The sequence below is a fragment of the Heloderma suspectum genome, chromosome 5, assembly GCF_057233095.1.
Source record: "Heloderma suspectum isolate Gila_16-S chromosome 5, 16-S_ref, whole genome shotgun sequence".
Classification (NCBI taxonomy): domain Eukaryota; kingdom Metazoa; phylum Chordata; class Lepidosauria; order Squamata; family Helodermatidae; genus Heloderma; species Heloderma suspectum.
The window spans coordinates 25,652,305-25,669,577 of record NC_139462.1 but is presented as its reverse complement, the minus strand read 5'-3'; the positions used below and the strand labels follow the sequence as shown (position 1 = coordinate 25,669,577).

At 44.8% G+C, this 17,273-nt stretch overlaps 1 protein-coding gene across 3 annotated transcripts in view; it reads right to left on the bottom strand.

Moving 5' to 3' along the window:
* Positions 1–17,273, bottom strand: part of CCSER1 (coiled-coil serine rich protein 1) — an 857,015-nt gene that overhangs the window by 556,204 nt on the left and 283,538 nt on the right. The window lies entirely within an intron of this gene.

The window sequence follows — 17,273 nt, the reverse complement described above, 5'->3', positions numbered from 1 at the left end:
AATATCCACCCCATTTTATTTTGCAAATATAATGCAAAATGAGGCAGCTACATTATATGTGTAGATCTATTCAAAAGCCAGAATTGGTTTGACCTCTGTTTCATCCCTGTTATTGTTTATTGTAATAATTATAAACATCTTAATTAAAAAATACACTTGGACGCTAACCCAGTTCTGATGCCAGTAACATGTGGAAAGGTCCTCCTTGCTATTCCTGATCCAAAATGTTCCCCCTAAAATACATCTTAGGTCACTGGTTCTTTTAGAACCTGATTTGTATTGCTGCAAATTTGTCTTGCAATCAGACCAAGCCCAAAATATTTTGCTGCCTGAGGAAGAGCAGTAGATCAGAGCAGGCTCCAAGTTTTTGAGGGCCCTTGGGCAAGACATCCTCAATGGGGCCCCTCCCTCAGTGAGCCTGCCTTCTCACTGCCATTGTCACCAACTGCTATTTCTCCTCATCCTCTTTTCCATCATTGCCAACACTTGCTTGCCTGACAGGCACACCGCCAGTGAGCATGTAGGCAATGGCTTCTCATCACCTCCATTGTCTGGGCCAGAGTGAGAGACAGGGGAACAAGGAAGTTGCAATGGTGAAGAGGAGGAGCAACTCCAGAGGACTCTTTCAGTGGGCCCCTGCTGGTTGTGGGCCCTCGACAGCTGCCCAACCATGCCTACCCTTGATGCTGGCCCTGCAGCAAATGGTGCCCCTGCACCTACCCCACCCCATATCAAGCCACATAGCACCCAAGGTTTGTCAAGTTATTTTGGCACCTAAGGCAGAAAATCCCACAAACACTTGTCTCTCGATGCCTGACAGTAAATCAGTGATCATAAATTACAGTGATCGTAACATCACTTTACAGTGATCGTAAATTAAGGCTGCACTCCTTGAGTTCAATGAGGAGTAATTGTAAATAATGAATACTCTGCTTAGTGATGTACGAAAGTTACTTATCTTTCGCAGATTATGTTGATGGTGGGGGGGAGGCACTCCATCCCTCCCTCCGGAATCCTGCCCGGCCGGCTGTGCTCCGCAGGGATTCTGCGGAGCCGCCAGCTGGCTCCACCAGCAGCCGGACATCCAGCCGCTGGCTAGCAGGGGCGCAAATGGCAGCAGCCGTAGCTGCCGCCGTTTGAGTCCCTGCAGTCAGCCATGATAGGCTACATACATGTTTACATAGCCTATCACAGCTGAGTTAAAAAAAAAAAAACGCACCTACGCAAATGGCAACGCCCATGGGCGCCGCCATTTGCGTTCCTTATTTTGGCACATCTTAGTCTATGTAAACATTTACGTAGACTAAGACGGCAAAAATAAGGAACGTAAATGGCAGCACCCATGGGCGCTGCCATTTGCGTACGCGCGTTTTTTGTTTTTGTTTTTTTAATCAGCCGTGATAGGCTACGTAAACATTTACGTAGCCTATCACGGTGTTTTTTTAAAATCTAGCCGTGATAGGCTATGTAAATCTTTACGTAGCCTATCACTTTTTTTGTTTTTTTGTTTGTTTTACCTGGAAATGGTGGTGGCGGCAGCCGGTCGGAAGACCAGCCGCCACAGCCACCACCGCCAGGAAGATCCGCCTAAGGTAAGTCCCATCCCGGCGGGGCGGGGGGGGCAGGGGGCCGTTGCGCCACCGATTTCAGGGGGCCGAATGCGCTGGCATTCGGCCTCCCCGAGATCCGTGGTGGAACTTTCATACATCCCTAGCCGAGATAGGCTACGCAAAGATTTACGTAGCCTATCAGTTTTGTTTTTTTTTTTAACCTAGCCCGGGCTACGTAAATCTTTACGTAGCCTATCGTGTCTTTTTTTTTTTTTTTTTACACAGGAAATGGCGGCGGCGGCAGCCGGTCAGAAGACCGGCCACCGCAGCCGCCGCCGCCGCCACCGGAGCCGCCACCACTTGGAAGATCCGCCCCAGGTAAGTCTCGTCCCAGGGGGATCCGCAGGGGGGCGGGGGGCAGGCCGTTCCACCACAGATTTCGGGGGGCCAAATGTGCTGACATTTGGCCTCTCGGAGATCCGTGGCGGAATTCTCTGACATCCCTAACTCTGCTGCCCTTTCATGACACCCAAAAGGAGCTGCCTGAGGTGGCTGCCCTACTCTGCCTAACGATAGGGCAAGCCCCAGGCTGGACTTCAAGAAAATGCTTTGTTTCCTCAGTTCCTGTACCGCTGCCTACTCTGTAGCATGGTCCACACATACAGGAGAATGAAGTGGCCAGAGGCTGAGGTGGGAGAAAGGACTACTCCACTTCAGATAGCAGGTGGCGGATTCTAGGGGTAAAATCCAACATAAGTCCTACTTAGGGTAGACCCACTGAAATGAATGGCTAAATTAAGTGCCATCCATGTCAATGAGTCTACTGTAAGTAGGACTTATGTTGGATTCTACCCCAGGTTTGAATGCTCCTTGTTGCTTCAACGAACCTCTGAAAACAGAAAACTAACACCACAGAGAGAAAGGTCCTGTCACAGACCTTTGCTTGTTTTCCTATTGCTGTTGTTTTTCCATTTGCAAGGAGATGTGTGTGTGTGTGTTTCTTTAAATGCAGGGGAGCATTCAAAAAGGTGGCTGAAGTCTAAAATGGAACAACCTCTTCTACCATCTCCTCAGCACTCTTATCACTTCCTACTGCTGAATAGGTGGACCAGGCCAGTAACACCACTATTGTTATGTCATTCTTTACAAACACTGCATTCGTAATCACACACACAAAAGGCAATTTGTGGGATGAAGAGGGAGGAAAGCATGCAAAATGATAAAGTCTGACATTTGAGCAAAGCCTTTATCAAAGAATGATTTAATACCATGTTTACCAGTGGAGCAGCCATAGGCCTAAGTTGCTATGGAAACAGACAGAATTCCAATAATATTAAGCAATAGTGTATCTATTATAGCAATGCATTAATAATGCTCTAGTAAAGGGTCACTTGAAATTTCATTTACACAGCTCCATTTTAACTCGCAAAGCAAACAGTATAAAGGACAGGAAATTACCACTACAAATGAACAGCAGCCTTAAATTACTTATTTTGTTTGCGAACATACCAATTTACTCAACTATTAGAATGAATGGATTGCACGCACACACAGCCAAAGAGTTTAAAAACTGCATATATGTTTCTGCCTTCAAAAGCTGTATTGTGATTTTATGTTTTTAGATGGATTATTTTTCTGTCTGTTTACGTCCATAGCTACATACCGCCGCAACATAAAGCCAAATTTGATATGTGGAGCGACTGCATGTATCTTAAGCAGGGGTGGACAACTTTGGGACCACTGGGGGAGTTCAACTCCCTGGAGGCCACACCGCCACTGCACTGCCAAATTTCAGCAGCAGCAAAACAATCGGTGGTTTGCAGCAAAACATTGGCAAACTGCTGACTGGGCGAAAAAATGTTAATTGTTTTGCCACTGCAGCAAATTTGGAGGTGCTCAGGGGGTGTAATGGCCCTAGGAGTGTAACCAAGGCACCTGTAGATTTAGAGGGGCCCAGAGATCCATAATGCTTTGCTTAGGTTCATTATTGATGCAATTTCCTTGCTAGTGGGCCTCTGAGCATGTGAGATGAGTCAAAGGTCAATAGCGCAGCCACAGCACATTCCACGCTAACGTGGGCTAGTATCTTATCAGGGCCTAGGATGTGCCTGAGAAGTGAGGCTCTTTTTATGCCAACTTACAGGTGGCTGTGCTGGGAAAGTTCTGATTGTTTTCCTTCTGAACAAGCACTGTTAGTCTATGCTGGGAATGAAAGCTTATTAACGCTTGCTTCTGTCATGCTGCCTCACTGCTGACATGTATGGTATAAAACCCATTTTACCCCATGGCTCTGGGGTCAGAGAAGCTGTCTGATCCAACCATTGTGTACGCCTGTGTGCTGTAAGTACTCAATAAATGCTCCTTGTACGAAAACCTGGGTCTAGCTTATCATTATCTCGGCACTCTAAACCTTAGCAGCTCACGACCGGGGCATACAGGGGGATTGCAGGCGTGCACTTAGGGGTGGGGGGGCATGTTGGCCACGCTTGGTCATGTGCTTTTCCCATTCATGTGTAAAGCAGCAGGAGGAGGGGAGTCTACTCATTTCACAAACAGGAGTACAGGGGGGAATGAAATTCACCACCAGCAGCCCTTTGTCTTACTGCAGCAGTTTTAGGTGGCTAAAAAGTGGAGAAATTGTTTCCAATATTTTGGGAACATCAAAACCTGGGATATTTTGTTTTATTATTTTGCATCTCTACCACAAAAGTTTGTGTGCATGTAGAATAATCAATATGTCCCCCTCACAAAGTTCCCTGATTTTCCTTGGAAAATGGCCTCCCAACATGCTCATTCTTTACAAAAGAGCTCAGAACTAGAAGATCTTGCTCCACTCCACTGGACCACAGTCCTGAAAACTAGGGGTTCCACGAGACTTCAAGGAAGCCTTGCCTAGGTGATTAAGGGTGTGCCAGCCAGCACAGCAGCCTGAGAAGACAGATCGACTCACAATTCCATCCTGCAAATCCTATCTTGAGAGAACACATCTATAGTCTGCATTCCATTCAAGTCACACTATTATAGCCAGGACTAGCTCACACGTTTCAGTTCATTGGACTGTACAGCTTTTATCAGTAGTGGCACAGTGCCACTAAGAATAGACTAAGTTTAATGGCTGCTGCAGAACCAACAGATGACAACAAGACACTGTTGTTTTTATTGCTTCCTTTATCTGGATTTTTAAAAGACTTTGGATATCTGGGTTTGTTTTTGCTTTTTAACCATTTGAGAAATCAGAACCCATTTCCACCAAGGTCAAGCCAAAACCATCCATGTGGTTTGGGTACTGATGAAAAATCCCTTGTTTTTCCAGCATCTTGGGACCCTTTTCTATTTTGCATTCCAAGTCCTAAAAGAACACACTGCTCCTTAGGGATGGCATGGGTGCCCGATTCAGTCTGGGAATCTGGTGGAAACCCCCCCCTGCCCACACCCCCGAGCCCCATTTGCCGAGCCCCTGCCCCTACTTGCCCTGTGCTCGGTGAATGCCCTGCCCTCACCCCAGTGGCCTCATCGAGCTTCGCAGTCGTGATTTTTTTGAGAAATAAAATGGCAATCGCAAAAGTGTGCATATTTGCACAAACGGGAAAATGCACATTTTTGCGAATGCGCATATTCGCATATGCACGAAAATGTGCATATTAAAAATCCATATTTTTGCACGCACATAAATGTGAGCCCTCACAAAAATGTGCATTTGGCAATAGGGGTGGACGAAAGTCCCTTACCTTTCGCCGAAGCTTGTTCGCGGTGGGGGGGAGGCGCTTCGCTGCTCCCCCCGCAAAGTTCAGGCCAGGGGGGGAGGCTTCCCACCTCGCCCCAGCCGAAATTCAGGCCGGGGAGGAGGCTTCCCGCCTCGCCCGGCCGCGAACACGAAAGTTTAAAAATAAACCACGCCCCCGTGATAGGCTACGTGACGATTTACGTAGCCTATCACGGCTGACTTTGCAGATCTAGCCATGATAGGCTACGTTAATCGTCACGTAGCCTATCACGGGGGCGTTTGTTTGTTTTTTTCTTTTATAGTAATGGCGGCAGCGGCAGCAGCAGGTCAAAAGACCGGCTGCCGCTCCCACCCCGCACGAACAGCCGCCGAACCGCCGGCCAGACCCGCCGCCAGGAGGGACATTCGGCGAAGGTAAGTCCCGTCCCGGGGCGGGGTGCGGGGGGCGGGGGGGTGCAGAGGATTTCTCCCCGAAACTTGTTCGGGGGGCCGAACACATTGGCGCTCGGCCCCCCGAAGTTTCGGGGAGAAATTCTCCGCCATCCCTATTTGGCAAGTGAGGATATGCTCATTCACAGAAATGCACATTTTCATGTATACAAAAACATGCATTTTTGCGATCACCATTTTATTTTTTTAAAAAAATGGCAACCACAGAGCTCAACGAGGCCACTGGGGTGAGTGTGGGTTGCTTGCCAAGCATGAGAGGGGCTCGAGAGCAGTCCAGGGATCGGCAAGCGGGAGCAGGGGCTGGGCTGGCATCCTGAGAACCCGGACAGGTGTGAGTTCACACATCCCTACTGCTCCTAAAGAGCTGTGCAGAACAACTCAAAGAGCAGTTTAAGGCTCTTGGGTGCCATGTAATTCCTGAGCTAGCCTACAGGGACTCAGCCCCCTCCCAATTTGCACAGAGGTTTGACTATATGCTTTCCTCTCTTTTATTTAGAGTCTGACACAAAAATTAAACTACGCAAAAATCCAAAGAAGCCCTAATTTCCACAGCGTTTGTGATGCCTATGGATGTACAAAAGTCACTTACCTGTTCGCGGATTATGCTGATGGGGGGGGCGTTCCGTCCCTCCCCCCGGAATCTTCGATGGGGGGGAGGCGATCCTTTCCTCCCCCCCAGAATTCTCTGAGGCCGGCTCTGCTCTGCGGCAGCTCTGCGGAGCAGCCGGCCAGGCCCAGCCAGGCCAGAGCTGTCCGCAGCCGGATTTCCGGCCGCGGAGGGCTCTGGGTAAAAAAAAAAAACACGTACACAAATGGCGGCGGCTATGGCCACCGCCATTTGCATTGCTTATTTTTGCCCTCTTAATCTACGTAAATAGTTACATAGACTATGATGGGGAAAATCAAGGGGAACGCAAATAGCGTAGCGGGCGCTATTTGCATCCCTTTTTGAGTCCACGTTTTAGCCTACGTAAATATTTATGTAGGCTAAAATGGGGAATCAAAAAGGGACGCAAATAGCGCCCACTACACTATTTGCGTTCCCCTTGATTTTCGCCGTCATAGTCTACATAAATATTTACGTAGATTAAGAGGGCAAAAATAAGGAACACAAATGGCGGCAGCCATAGCCGCCGCCATTTGCATACACAGTTTGTTTTTGTTTTTAACCCACCCTGCCATGATAGGCTACGTAAAGTTTTACGTAACCTATCACGTCGTGTGTTGTTTTTTTTAAAACCTAGTCATGATAGACTACGTAAATCTTTACGTAGCCTATCACGTCTTTCTTTCTTTTTCTTTCTTTCTTTTTTTCTTTTACAAGAGTGGAAATGGTGGCGGCAGCAGCCGGTCAGAAGACCAGCCACCGCAGCCGCCGCCGCCGAAGCCGCCGCCGCCTGGAAGATCCGCCCCAGGTGAGTCTCGTCCCGGGGGGATCTGCGGGGGGGCGGGAGGGCAGGCCATTCCACCACAGAGCTCACCGTGATCTGTGGCGGAATTCTCTGCCATCTCTAGTGATGCCACTTTCTCAACTCCACTGGTAAAAAACAGTCCTGACTCCCACTGTATCTGTTACTGAACCTTTTGCAGAACAAGGCAAGGTGGGAAGAACGGCCTACTCCATCAGCTCAGCTGAGACACCGGCTCCATTTGGCTCCTCCCCTTGTGAACCACTTCAAGTCTTTTGCCCTAGGATTGCAGAGCCATAGGGAACCACACTCTGACCTCTGCCACCAGCCAGAAGACCAGCCTCCTAAGAAGAATACCATGGCCCCATCCAGTGGCCAGAGAAGGAGATGCTGCTTTAATGCTTGCTTTCCTCTTCCCTCCCCACTCCTTTCGCCTTTTGTATTGTGTCTTTTACACTGTGAGTCTGCAGGCAAGGACTGTCTTATCTTTTAATCTCTGTACAGTGCTTAGAAAATTTTAGGTGCTCTAGAAGTGTTAGATAATAATTCAAGCTGGTCCTTATAAGAACATTGTAATTTTGAGAACTACTGCCAGAATTTGCTTGTTTTCATCTTCCTTCCTCATCCCTTCTTAGCTTTTGCACTATGTGTTTTAGATAGAAAACCTGATGGCAGGGGCTACTTTGTTTGTTATGGATCTCACATAGCGGGGCTCTTTAACTACATAGACTGGGTAAAAATACTTTAAATAAATAATTAAACCTTGTCACAGTTTTACTGTGCTAACAGCACTTTGTAGGTGTAGTCATATTTTCATCCTGTCCTTCTGTCCAAGTTCAAGGCAGTGTCCATGAGAATATCATGTTCATCTCACAACAACCCTCTGATGTAGGCTGAGCTGATAAACAATGACTTGCCCAAGGTTAGTAGAAAGGGCAGAGCAGAAAGTTGAAACTGGGATTCCTTCATTGAAACCCAACATTTCGTCAATACACCAGCCTTCACCAACCTAGTGCCCTCCAAATGTCTGGGAACAAAACTCCCAGCATTCCTCTAGCCATGCTGGCTTGGGCTGATGGCAGTTGAAGACCAAAACATCTAGACAGCACCAAGCTGAGGAAGGCTGCACCATGCTGTACCAAACTGGATCTGCATGCCCATGTATTAAATATATCAATCTGCCCAAGCTGAACAAAATGAACAAAAATGTATTTGTTCTCAACCTTGATGTGTTGTTAGTTGTTCTCATTTCCATTTTCAAACACCTTTACTGGAAGGCTCTGCTATGCCTTCAGCGATTTTCAAATCATGTTACACTGACTTTGTGAAAACACTGCCTGCATTCTTCTAGTGTGAAAAATTAAAAATAGTTCAGGAATATAGTCAATATTCAACTTAAACAGTGGGGAAATGAATCACAGTTACTACTGTGCTGCAGATACTTCCACATGTTCAATAACATTTTAATGACCTATCCAGTCTCAACGTGCAATATAACAAGCAGGTGTGAAAAACAAGTCCCTTAAATAGACTTCCAAGTTATTGGGTATAATTTACTGGCATTGGCATAGTGTCAGTTGCAGGATATGCACACTGATGTTGGTTCAATGCGCATATCCTGCTATCTATACACTGCTATCTGTACACTGATATTATAGCCTTTCTGGTAAGCTAGAGTGCCAGTGCTAAAGCCACCTTGCATGCTATAGCTGCCCCCAAGTTGTTTTCAAAGGCAGTTTCATTACCAAACCCTTGTGTGCGAAAGTCACCATCACAAACTTTTTGCAACGACTTTTTTTCTTTCTTGCCAACTGTGCCATAGGTCCTGTCAGTGTATTCCCTTTTATCTCTCTAAAACCAGATCTCCTTCTTTTGCCCATGTCACATTGGTCACCTCCGGAATGATCTGAACTTCTGTCCAATCAACCCATTGGAACAATTTTGGACTGACTGCCTGATTGGCCTCGCAAAATACATAGATGAGGTCTCTCTCTCTCTCTCTCTCTCTCTCTCACACACACACACACACACACACACAGAAAAGAAACAGGAGTTGTGAGTTCAACTGTGACAGCAAATGGGATGAACAAGGCCCCACATGCTCTTAGGGAAGACACCATAGCTCAGTGGTGGAGTATATACTTTGTACACAGAAGGTAACAGGTTCAGTCTCTAGCATCATCAGCTAAACAGAATTGTGATTAATTGTGCAGGAGTGGAGATCTAGCTGGACTTGTTCCCAATGTTACTCTACCTGAAGATGATTACGGTGTTCCAGAAATGTGTGGGGTCATGACATCAGGGATGAGCAATGAGTCCAAGCTACAGATGCCGCTATATAAATGGCATGAGAGAAATAGACAGGAGGGCAGGGAAAAGAGAGTACAGGAAGTCCAAGTGGTGGAGACAGATGAGGACCAAGGCAAGCTTTGTTTTCCTGGGGATTGGTGGAGGTTACAGTGACAGAAGATAGCTTTATTGAGCTGGCGAGGAGGTATACTAAAAGTGTTGGCCTCTCAGATGAGTTAACTCTTCCTAGCCCAAGGTTGAGGCTGGGAGATATTTAGGTCTCTCAAGAATTGCAAAGATGCTAAATTGCCTCAAGCTTGGGCTAGGGAGGATTTCAGAGATGCTACCTTGGCTGTTAGGGGTCTTATCAGTAAGGGAGTTTATCACAAGCATGGAGTAGCAGAAAATGGGAAGTAGGGATGTAGGAGAAATACGCAACGGAATCAAATGATTTGGATTTTGGATTTCTATAAATCAGATCCATGGTTTCCACAGCAGACCAGCTTTTTCTAAGTTGCACAGATTCCGTGGATTTGCACACCAGATTTTTAAAATTTTATTTTCTGGAATTTTACACAGATTTAGAAACATACCTAAAATTAAAAAAAAAAAAAAAAAACACCAGCCAAAATGCTCATTTCCTCCATAGGCTAAAGCATGAAAATATGCATTTTGGGGGGATTTGCATATTTCAGGGAGATTTGCACATTTTCACAAGTGTGAATTTTGGCAGATGAAAATTTGTGCAAATTGAGCAGACGATAAAATGAAAGGCACCTGACCATCGGTGAAACGCAGATGGAACAGATTTTACAAAATCTGTTCATCCCTAATGAGAAGGATCTCTGCCAGAGACCCTGAAAAGCTGCTTCCAGTTAGAGAAAATGATACTAGGCTAGAGGAATACAGAGTCCTTCAGTGAATTATTATGGGGTGCTTGCTTGGTATCTCTCTGCCTTCCCTGGAGATGGATATTGGGGAGTACAGGAATGTAGGGCTGCCTGTTGAATAGGCAATCCAGTTTCTCCACTATGTTATCTAGCCATTTATAAATAGATTGAACTGTCTGGCTGGTCAGCAAACATTGTTCCACCAGGAGATCTGCTGTCCCAGGAGTCAATTTCTGTTCAGTCAAAAAAGGGGAGACACACTGCCAGCCTTACCAGCCTCCATCTGACATCTGTGAACAATCACTTCAGAGCACAAAATGTCAAAACGGTTCCGAACTGGAATTGCAAACTTCTCAGGGGCAGACTTGGCTTCCACTGGCTGAGAATAATTCTCCATTCTGCTTGGGAGCACCACAGTATCATCCTTGTCCAGACTTCTGGGTCTTTTAAGTTTTCCCATCTCTGTTGTTATTAGGCTGTTATTAGGTACAATTATAGAGTTGTTTAGCTCCGCTCCTCTAATAACATAGTATTCAGCAGAGGCCAGCAAAAATTACCCAAAGAGGGTTAAAAGGGTTAAAAATTAAAATTAAGAATTAAAAAAAAAAAGAAAAGGAAGCGGTTTGTGATTCAGAGTCCATTCCACTCCACTCCCTAAAAGAAAACAAGGCCCACGGGATACAGAGTCGGATCTGGTGTAAGGCAGCTTCCTATGTATCTATATGTATGCTGTTTTGGTACTTTGGACAGTTTGTCCTATAATGCAATTTTAATGTTTAACCTTTTGCTTATTCCCCCACTTCCCAGCCCTTCCCCTTTTTCTTGATTTTTATCCAGCTTCTAATCTAAAACTCCTAAAGGAAAAAGAAGCTCTTTTTTCCATGAAATTTTATTTTATTTCAAAATAAGGTTAACAAAATAAACACAACAAAAAGAAGAAGAACCTACATAATAATAAACCAAGATCACTAAAGAAACAAAGGAATGCACTAATTATAATTCTTAGTCTATAACTGATGTGGTTATGGAACATCTACAGTAAAATGGCCTAAGTAGGAGCCTGATACCTAATGAAAGAGTAAAAATATATACAGCATATAAAAGGAGTGTGTGCAAGTGTATGTTTGTATGTTATTTTGTGTAAATGTGTGTATTGGCCAGAAAAAAATATAGGTAACTTTACTAGATTGGAATTTGATCAAAAGTTTGAAGAGCTTCAACATAGGAAATAAATGGAAACCATGGCACCATAATATCTTTCTTAAAGTTAGGGTTCCTTGCGTGCTGCACTTGCTGAGTATGTTTATACATAGTCATAGACTCCCAGATTTTATCAGCCCACTGCCCTTTAGTTGGTTGCTTCGGAGACTTCCAGTTACATGACTTTGCAGCTGTATGCAATTGCTTAAGAAGGTCTACAGGATCATTAGGTTCAAAAAGGTAATGTATGAAGGATCCCCATTCAGAAAGTAGCAGTTGCAATAGATATGTTCCCACATCTTTCCCTTTCATAACTAACTTGTCCATAGAAAAGAGGTGCTTAGGGAGCAATCCTATGGCCACTAGACACTGTCTAGAGGGCCATAGATTTTTTCCGCTTCCAGGAACCAAGGTCAGAGCCAGAGCTCTGATTGTGGTTCCCAGAAACTGTGTTCCCCACCCCTGCCCCCTCGTAGCTGGTGCAGTTCTCTCCACACCAGCTACGTCTCCGTGCTTGGAAACAGAGCATGGAGATGGGGAAAAGGGGGCGGTCCTGGGGGTGGGGAGGGGAGGAGACAACAGAAACTGTGTTATGCAGCTTCCTATGTGCTGTGCGGCCTCCTTCCCTCCCCCTCCCCGGAGACATGGCTAGACAGCCAAAATCAGCTGTCTACCCAAAAATGCAGGATGGCCAGAGCACACTGGTGATGACTGGAGGCTTCTGACTATCACAATAGGATAGCGCCCTTAGGTACTGTTGTACCCAAAAAGAGATACCCTGACCCTGCTCGGAGCTAAACTTAGCTATGTTATGACATCTGCTTACCCAGGCCAATTAATGCATTAGATCAGGGGTGGACAGGAGGTAGATCTCTAGATGTTTTGAACTTCAACTCCCAAAAGCTCCAGCCAGCACGGCCAATGGTCAGAAATGATGGGAGTTGAAATCCAAAACACCTGGAGATCTACCTCCTACCCACCGCTGCAGTCAATGAAAGCCATTTGACTTCAGTTGATAGAACCAACGAACACCTTTTATTACGAGTGACTTGTCACCTAGCAAAACTACATGACGATGAAGCGGGGGGGGGGGATAATCTTTGCCCATTACAAGTATAGCAGCTGAAAGTATACATTCAAGTGATTGCAGTCCTTGCCAAAAGCTCTGCAGATTGCCATTAAATAACGTATCGCATCTTGACTACAAATGAGTCATCTTCTGCACAACCATCAAAAAAACCAAGTCAGCTTCAAGATTAAATGTAGATGGCCAACATCTTCTATTAACTGGAATGTTTACTGCCCTTTACTTGAAATCTTTGGGGTAAATTATAAGCTAAGAAGGGTTGGGTTTTTTTTAAAATCCCTCTGAAAGTTATTTACTGTCCTATGCGCTCTCAAAAAATAATTCATAAGCATTTCTAGAAAAGAGAGCAGCTGAAGACTCCACTTTATCTTCATAGCTGTTAAGAATGGCTAGTTCCAAGATACAGAAAAACCAATAGACATTTCCATGTAAACCTCTTTAAAAAGGATATTCATTTTAATGATGTCCACCTTGTCACAGGTCTACATGCAGCCTGCTTATTTTCTGGTTTCAAATATTTAACAACTGATTACATTCCTGACATTTCAAAGGCTGCCAAGAACAGCCTTTATCAACATAGATCAAGACAATTAATTGCAAAAAGATTTATGAACACCCACATTCCATCTTCTGAGCAAATATAAATCATCCCATTTATTTATGTATTCCTGGTAAAAGCAGGTCTCATAATATTCCAGGGTTGATTTGTTTTAAAATGTCACAAGTTGCCTATGAGAGAAAACATGAAAAGACTTGACAGTTAATGCAACATGTAACGTTTTTAAAGATACGTCTCTTGAAGGAACACAATTGATATTCATTGCCTCAGTATGTTTGAGAATATCATTATTGGTGTTTGTCTGGTTTAAAAAGAAAAAAAAAGAATGAGATATTTTAAAGGGTGACTCATTCATACCTGGAAGCATATGTATGAGGGCAATTTGCACAGTAAATTCCCTGTGATGTCTTGACATTAATATCCATCAATTAAAGAAAAAAATTACAAAACCCTGCTCCAGTGATCTTGCCATGTGTGGGTGTGATGATGCCATGTGTGTGATGAGGGGCTTCAAATCAGTCCCTTTGCAAAAACAAGCCACGCCCTTCCATTATTGACTTTTTCTAAATTAAAAAGTCCCAAATGTGGTAGCCTTTCCTTGTAGAGGAAGAACTCGGGTCCCCTGATCATTTGCTCCCTCGGCTGCCTGCAGCATCTATGTCCTAGGTCCATACCCTTTTGTCCTCCAAGTCAAGGAGGACAAAACCGATCTCAACATTTCCACTGACTTCTCTTGCCACCTAACACTGACTGTAAGCCCTCTGGGTTGGATCCAGACTTAGTCATCCTTAGAGTAGACCAATTGAAATTAATGGGGTTTCATTAATTCATTGGTTTCCATGAGTCTTTTCCAAGTATGGCTATGTCTGGATCCAACCCTGTGTCAACAGACACAGGGGTATGAGGTTGGCATCATTTTGCGTGCCATAATGAACTTCCATCACTTATCAGATTGAGTATCCATGGCCTGTGCTGCTATGAATAACCCGTGACTTAGCCAGTTTAAAACGAACAGTTTGTCAGATCAAAGACGGCCATGAGTTGTTCCAGTACCATATTGCCAAATCTGTTCATTGAGGTTTGCTAGTGGAAATGGTTTTGCTACAAACTGTATGCAGCTCTTACTGCCTTGTAAGGCTCCATTGTTTGTTGAACCAAGGAAATTCAGAAACAGAAATTCATTCGCTGACACCTTCAGACTAACTTTTAATTACAAAATGCCTAAGTCTTTGTAGGTAACACATACTGTCTCAGATATGGAGGTCAAAATGGGATAGGCAAGGCAGAAAAGTCACTTAGGGCGCAATCCTATGCATATTTAGACAGAGAAAATGCCTAGAACTCCCAGCATGTCCCAGCCAGCATGCTGGGAGTTGTAGGCATTTTCTCTGTCTAAACATGCATAGGATTGAACCCTTAAATGCTGACCAGAAAGAAACTTTGTTAAATGGGGCAGTAACAGCACAAGTTATGCAGATTCTTTATGCTGTGCATATAAGCCATACTTTCTGTTAAGCCATTCTGAGGTAGTGCTGTGCTGAAAATTTCTCCCACATTTTTTTCAACCATTCTCATTCAATTGGACAAAAAAGAAATGGCTTTTGAAAAGAAATTCAAAGGAGGAGAAATTTTGGAGAAATTCGCATGGGCTGGGTTTGGGGTTCTTGTGCTTAGCTTACTTATGAGGTGGCTGAGGAGTGTGCATGAGTGTCCTGCCTGTCATTGCACAGCCACCTCTCTGGCACCCAGTAGCTTCCTCAGCTTCCTGCACTTCAGTTAAAGCCATTGTAAGGAAGACACCATGAGGCAATTCCTCCCATGGAGCTTTTTCAGTTCAGGAAGTGCAGGTGGCCTGGGAGGTGGCACAGCAATGGAAAGATGTGCAATAGACTAGAGAGAAAACGCACCCAGCACCCTTGGCCACCTTGCAGTGATTAGGTAAGCTCAAAAAAACCACCAAAAGAAATTCAAAATTCTGCCGGAAGCAGAAGCAATACAACTGTATTGTGGAAGCCTTTCCTAGTAGTAACATATGGCTGTGAGAGCTGGACTATGAGGAAGGCTGAGCGCTGAAGAATTGATGCTTTCGAACTGTGGTGCTGGAGAAGACTCTTACGAGTCCCCTGGACTGCAAGGAGGTCAAATCAGTCCATCCTAAAGGAAATCAACCCTGAGTGCTCATTGGAAGGACAGATACTGAAGCTGAAGCTCAAATATTTTGGCCACCTAATGCGAAGAGAAAACTCCCTGGAAAAGACCCTGATGCTGGGAAAGACTGAAGGCAAAAGGAGAAGGGGATGGCAGAGGATGAGATGGCTAGACAGCATCACTGATGCAATGAATATGGACTTCAGCACGCTCCGGGAGAGAGCGCAGGACAGGAAGGCCTGGCGTTTTATGGTCCATGGGGTCACGAAGAGTCGGACACGACTGAACGACTGAACAACAATACAGTTGATGCTGTTGCCACCTACAGAAGCAGTGCAGTAAACCAAAAACCCTTGGGGGCGGGGGGGAAGAATTTGTGCTACAACCCCTGCCAATAGTAAGCCCTATCTGTGAGAAACTGATGGAGAATTTATCCTCCCCTAGGAGAAATTTGGTGAAATTGTCCCCCAATTAATCTGCCCACAAATAGGCTGGAGAATTTTGAGAGGCCATTTGTGTGCACATCTCTGTTCTAAGGATTCTGCGTAATTTGTACTATCAAATCCTTAACACTCTGATCTTATGGAAACTGTACCACTAGATAGGTTTGTTTTTTGCAGTGATCAGCCCTTGGTGACATTAGGACGTATATATGAAAGATTTATACAATCTGAAGAGAAACCAGAGTAAATTAGTAAGTACTGTAATGGCTTATTGTAAACGAGTTGGGAAATGGAAGCTCTTACAGTGGACAAGGAAAATCCTGACAATGATTAGCAGAAAGGCATCTGTGAATATGCCATGACCAACACCTGCAGAATTGTAATTATGACTCACTAGAGTCATGGTATATGTTAATTACCTTAGTATGAACTGATCTGTTTTCTTTCTGTTGATTAAGATTTCCAAATGTAAATAATATGTAAATGTAAATAAATAATATAATGAAGGTAAAAGGAAGTAAGCGACTATTAATGGTTCAGCGTAGGAAAGGTATAGCACAAGTGTTTTCCCCTGCAGCTTAGAACTTTGGCTTTATCCTAAGTCAGGAACAAAGTGTATGAGGACCAAAACCACAATCCAAGCTGGAGGGGAGGCTGCAAGAATATGAATTAAATCCCTCCAACCTGAATCTGCCAAGCTCTGACCCTATATGGCTTCCCTACTACTGCAAATTATGGGCATAATCCAGCCAAAGTTAAGCATTTTTAAGTAGGGCTGAACCAAAACTAAGTTCTCTTAGGGCACAATCTTATGCAGATAGGCGGCCGCCTCCGAACTCAGAGGCAACTGCCTATCCAGTGCAGGGCAGGAGAAGCACAGAGGGGATCATTCCCTCCATGCTTCTCCTGCCTTGCATTTTCGGCTTGACAGCCAATTGCGGCTGTCTAGCCTCAGGAGGGCTGAGCGGCGGAGGAGGCTGCCGTACGACACATTGGATGTGTCGTACAGGCATTTCCACCCTCCCTACCCCGGAATGCCCCCAGGAATGCCCCATTTTGGCCTTTCCATGCTCCTCTTGCGAGGAGCTTTTCTGCACTGGTGCCCACCTTTACACATCTTAACATAAGGATTTGAGGTGTCATAGTGATTTACCTGTCAGGCTTCTTACTGCTGAATCATCTGAGACATTTCCAATCCCTGGGATGAGATATTGCCACTTTCATAATGCTACCAGTTTTCAGCTTCCTGGCTATGACAATATTATCAGCAGCAATAAAAGCTTCACACACACACACACACACACACACACACACACGATTCCTTTTCTGAATTTCATGTAGTGCAGGAAGTCCTAATCTCCCAATCCCTGTCTTTCTTCCCTTTCTCCTCATCCCCTCCCCTGTAACACAATATTTTTACTCTGTTCCAGTTTGCTGTTCCTCTGCTAAATGCTCCTAAAGCATTATCACTCTGTTATTAGTAGAAAATATGGAAACTCATAATTTATGTTTTAATTGAAAGTC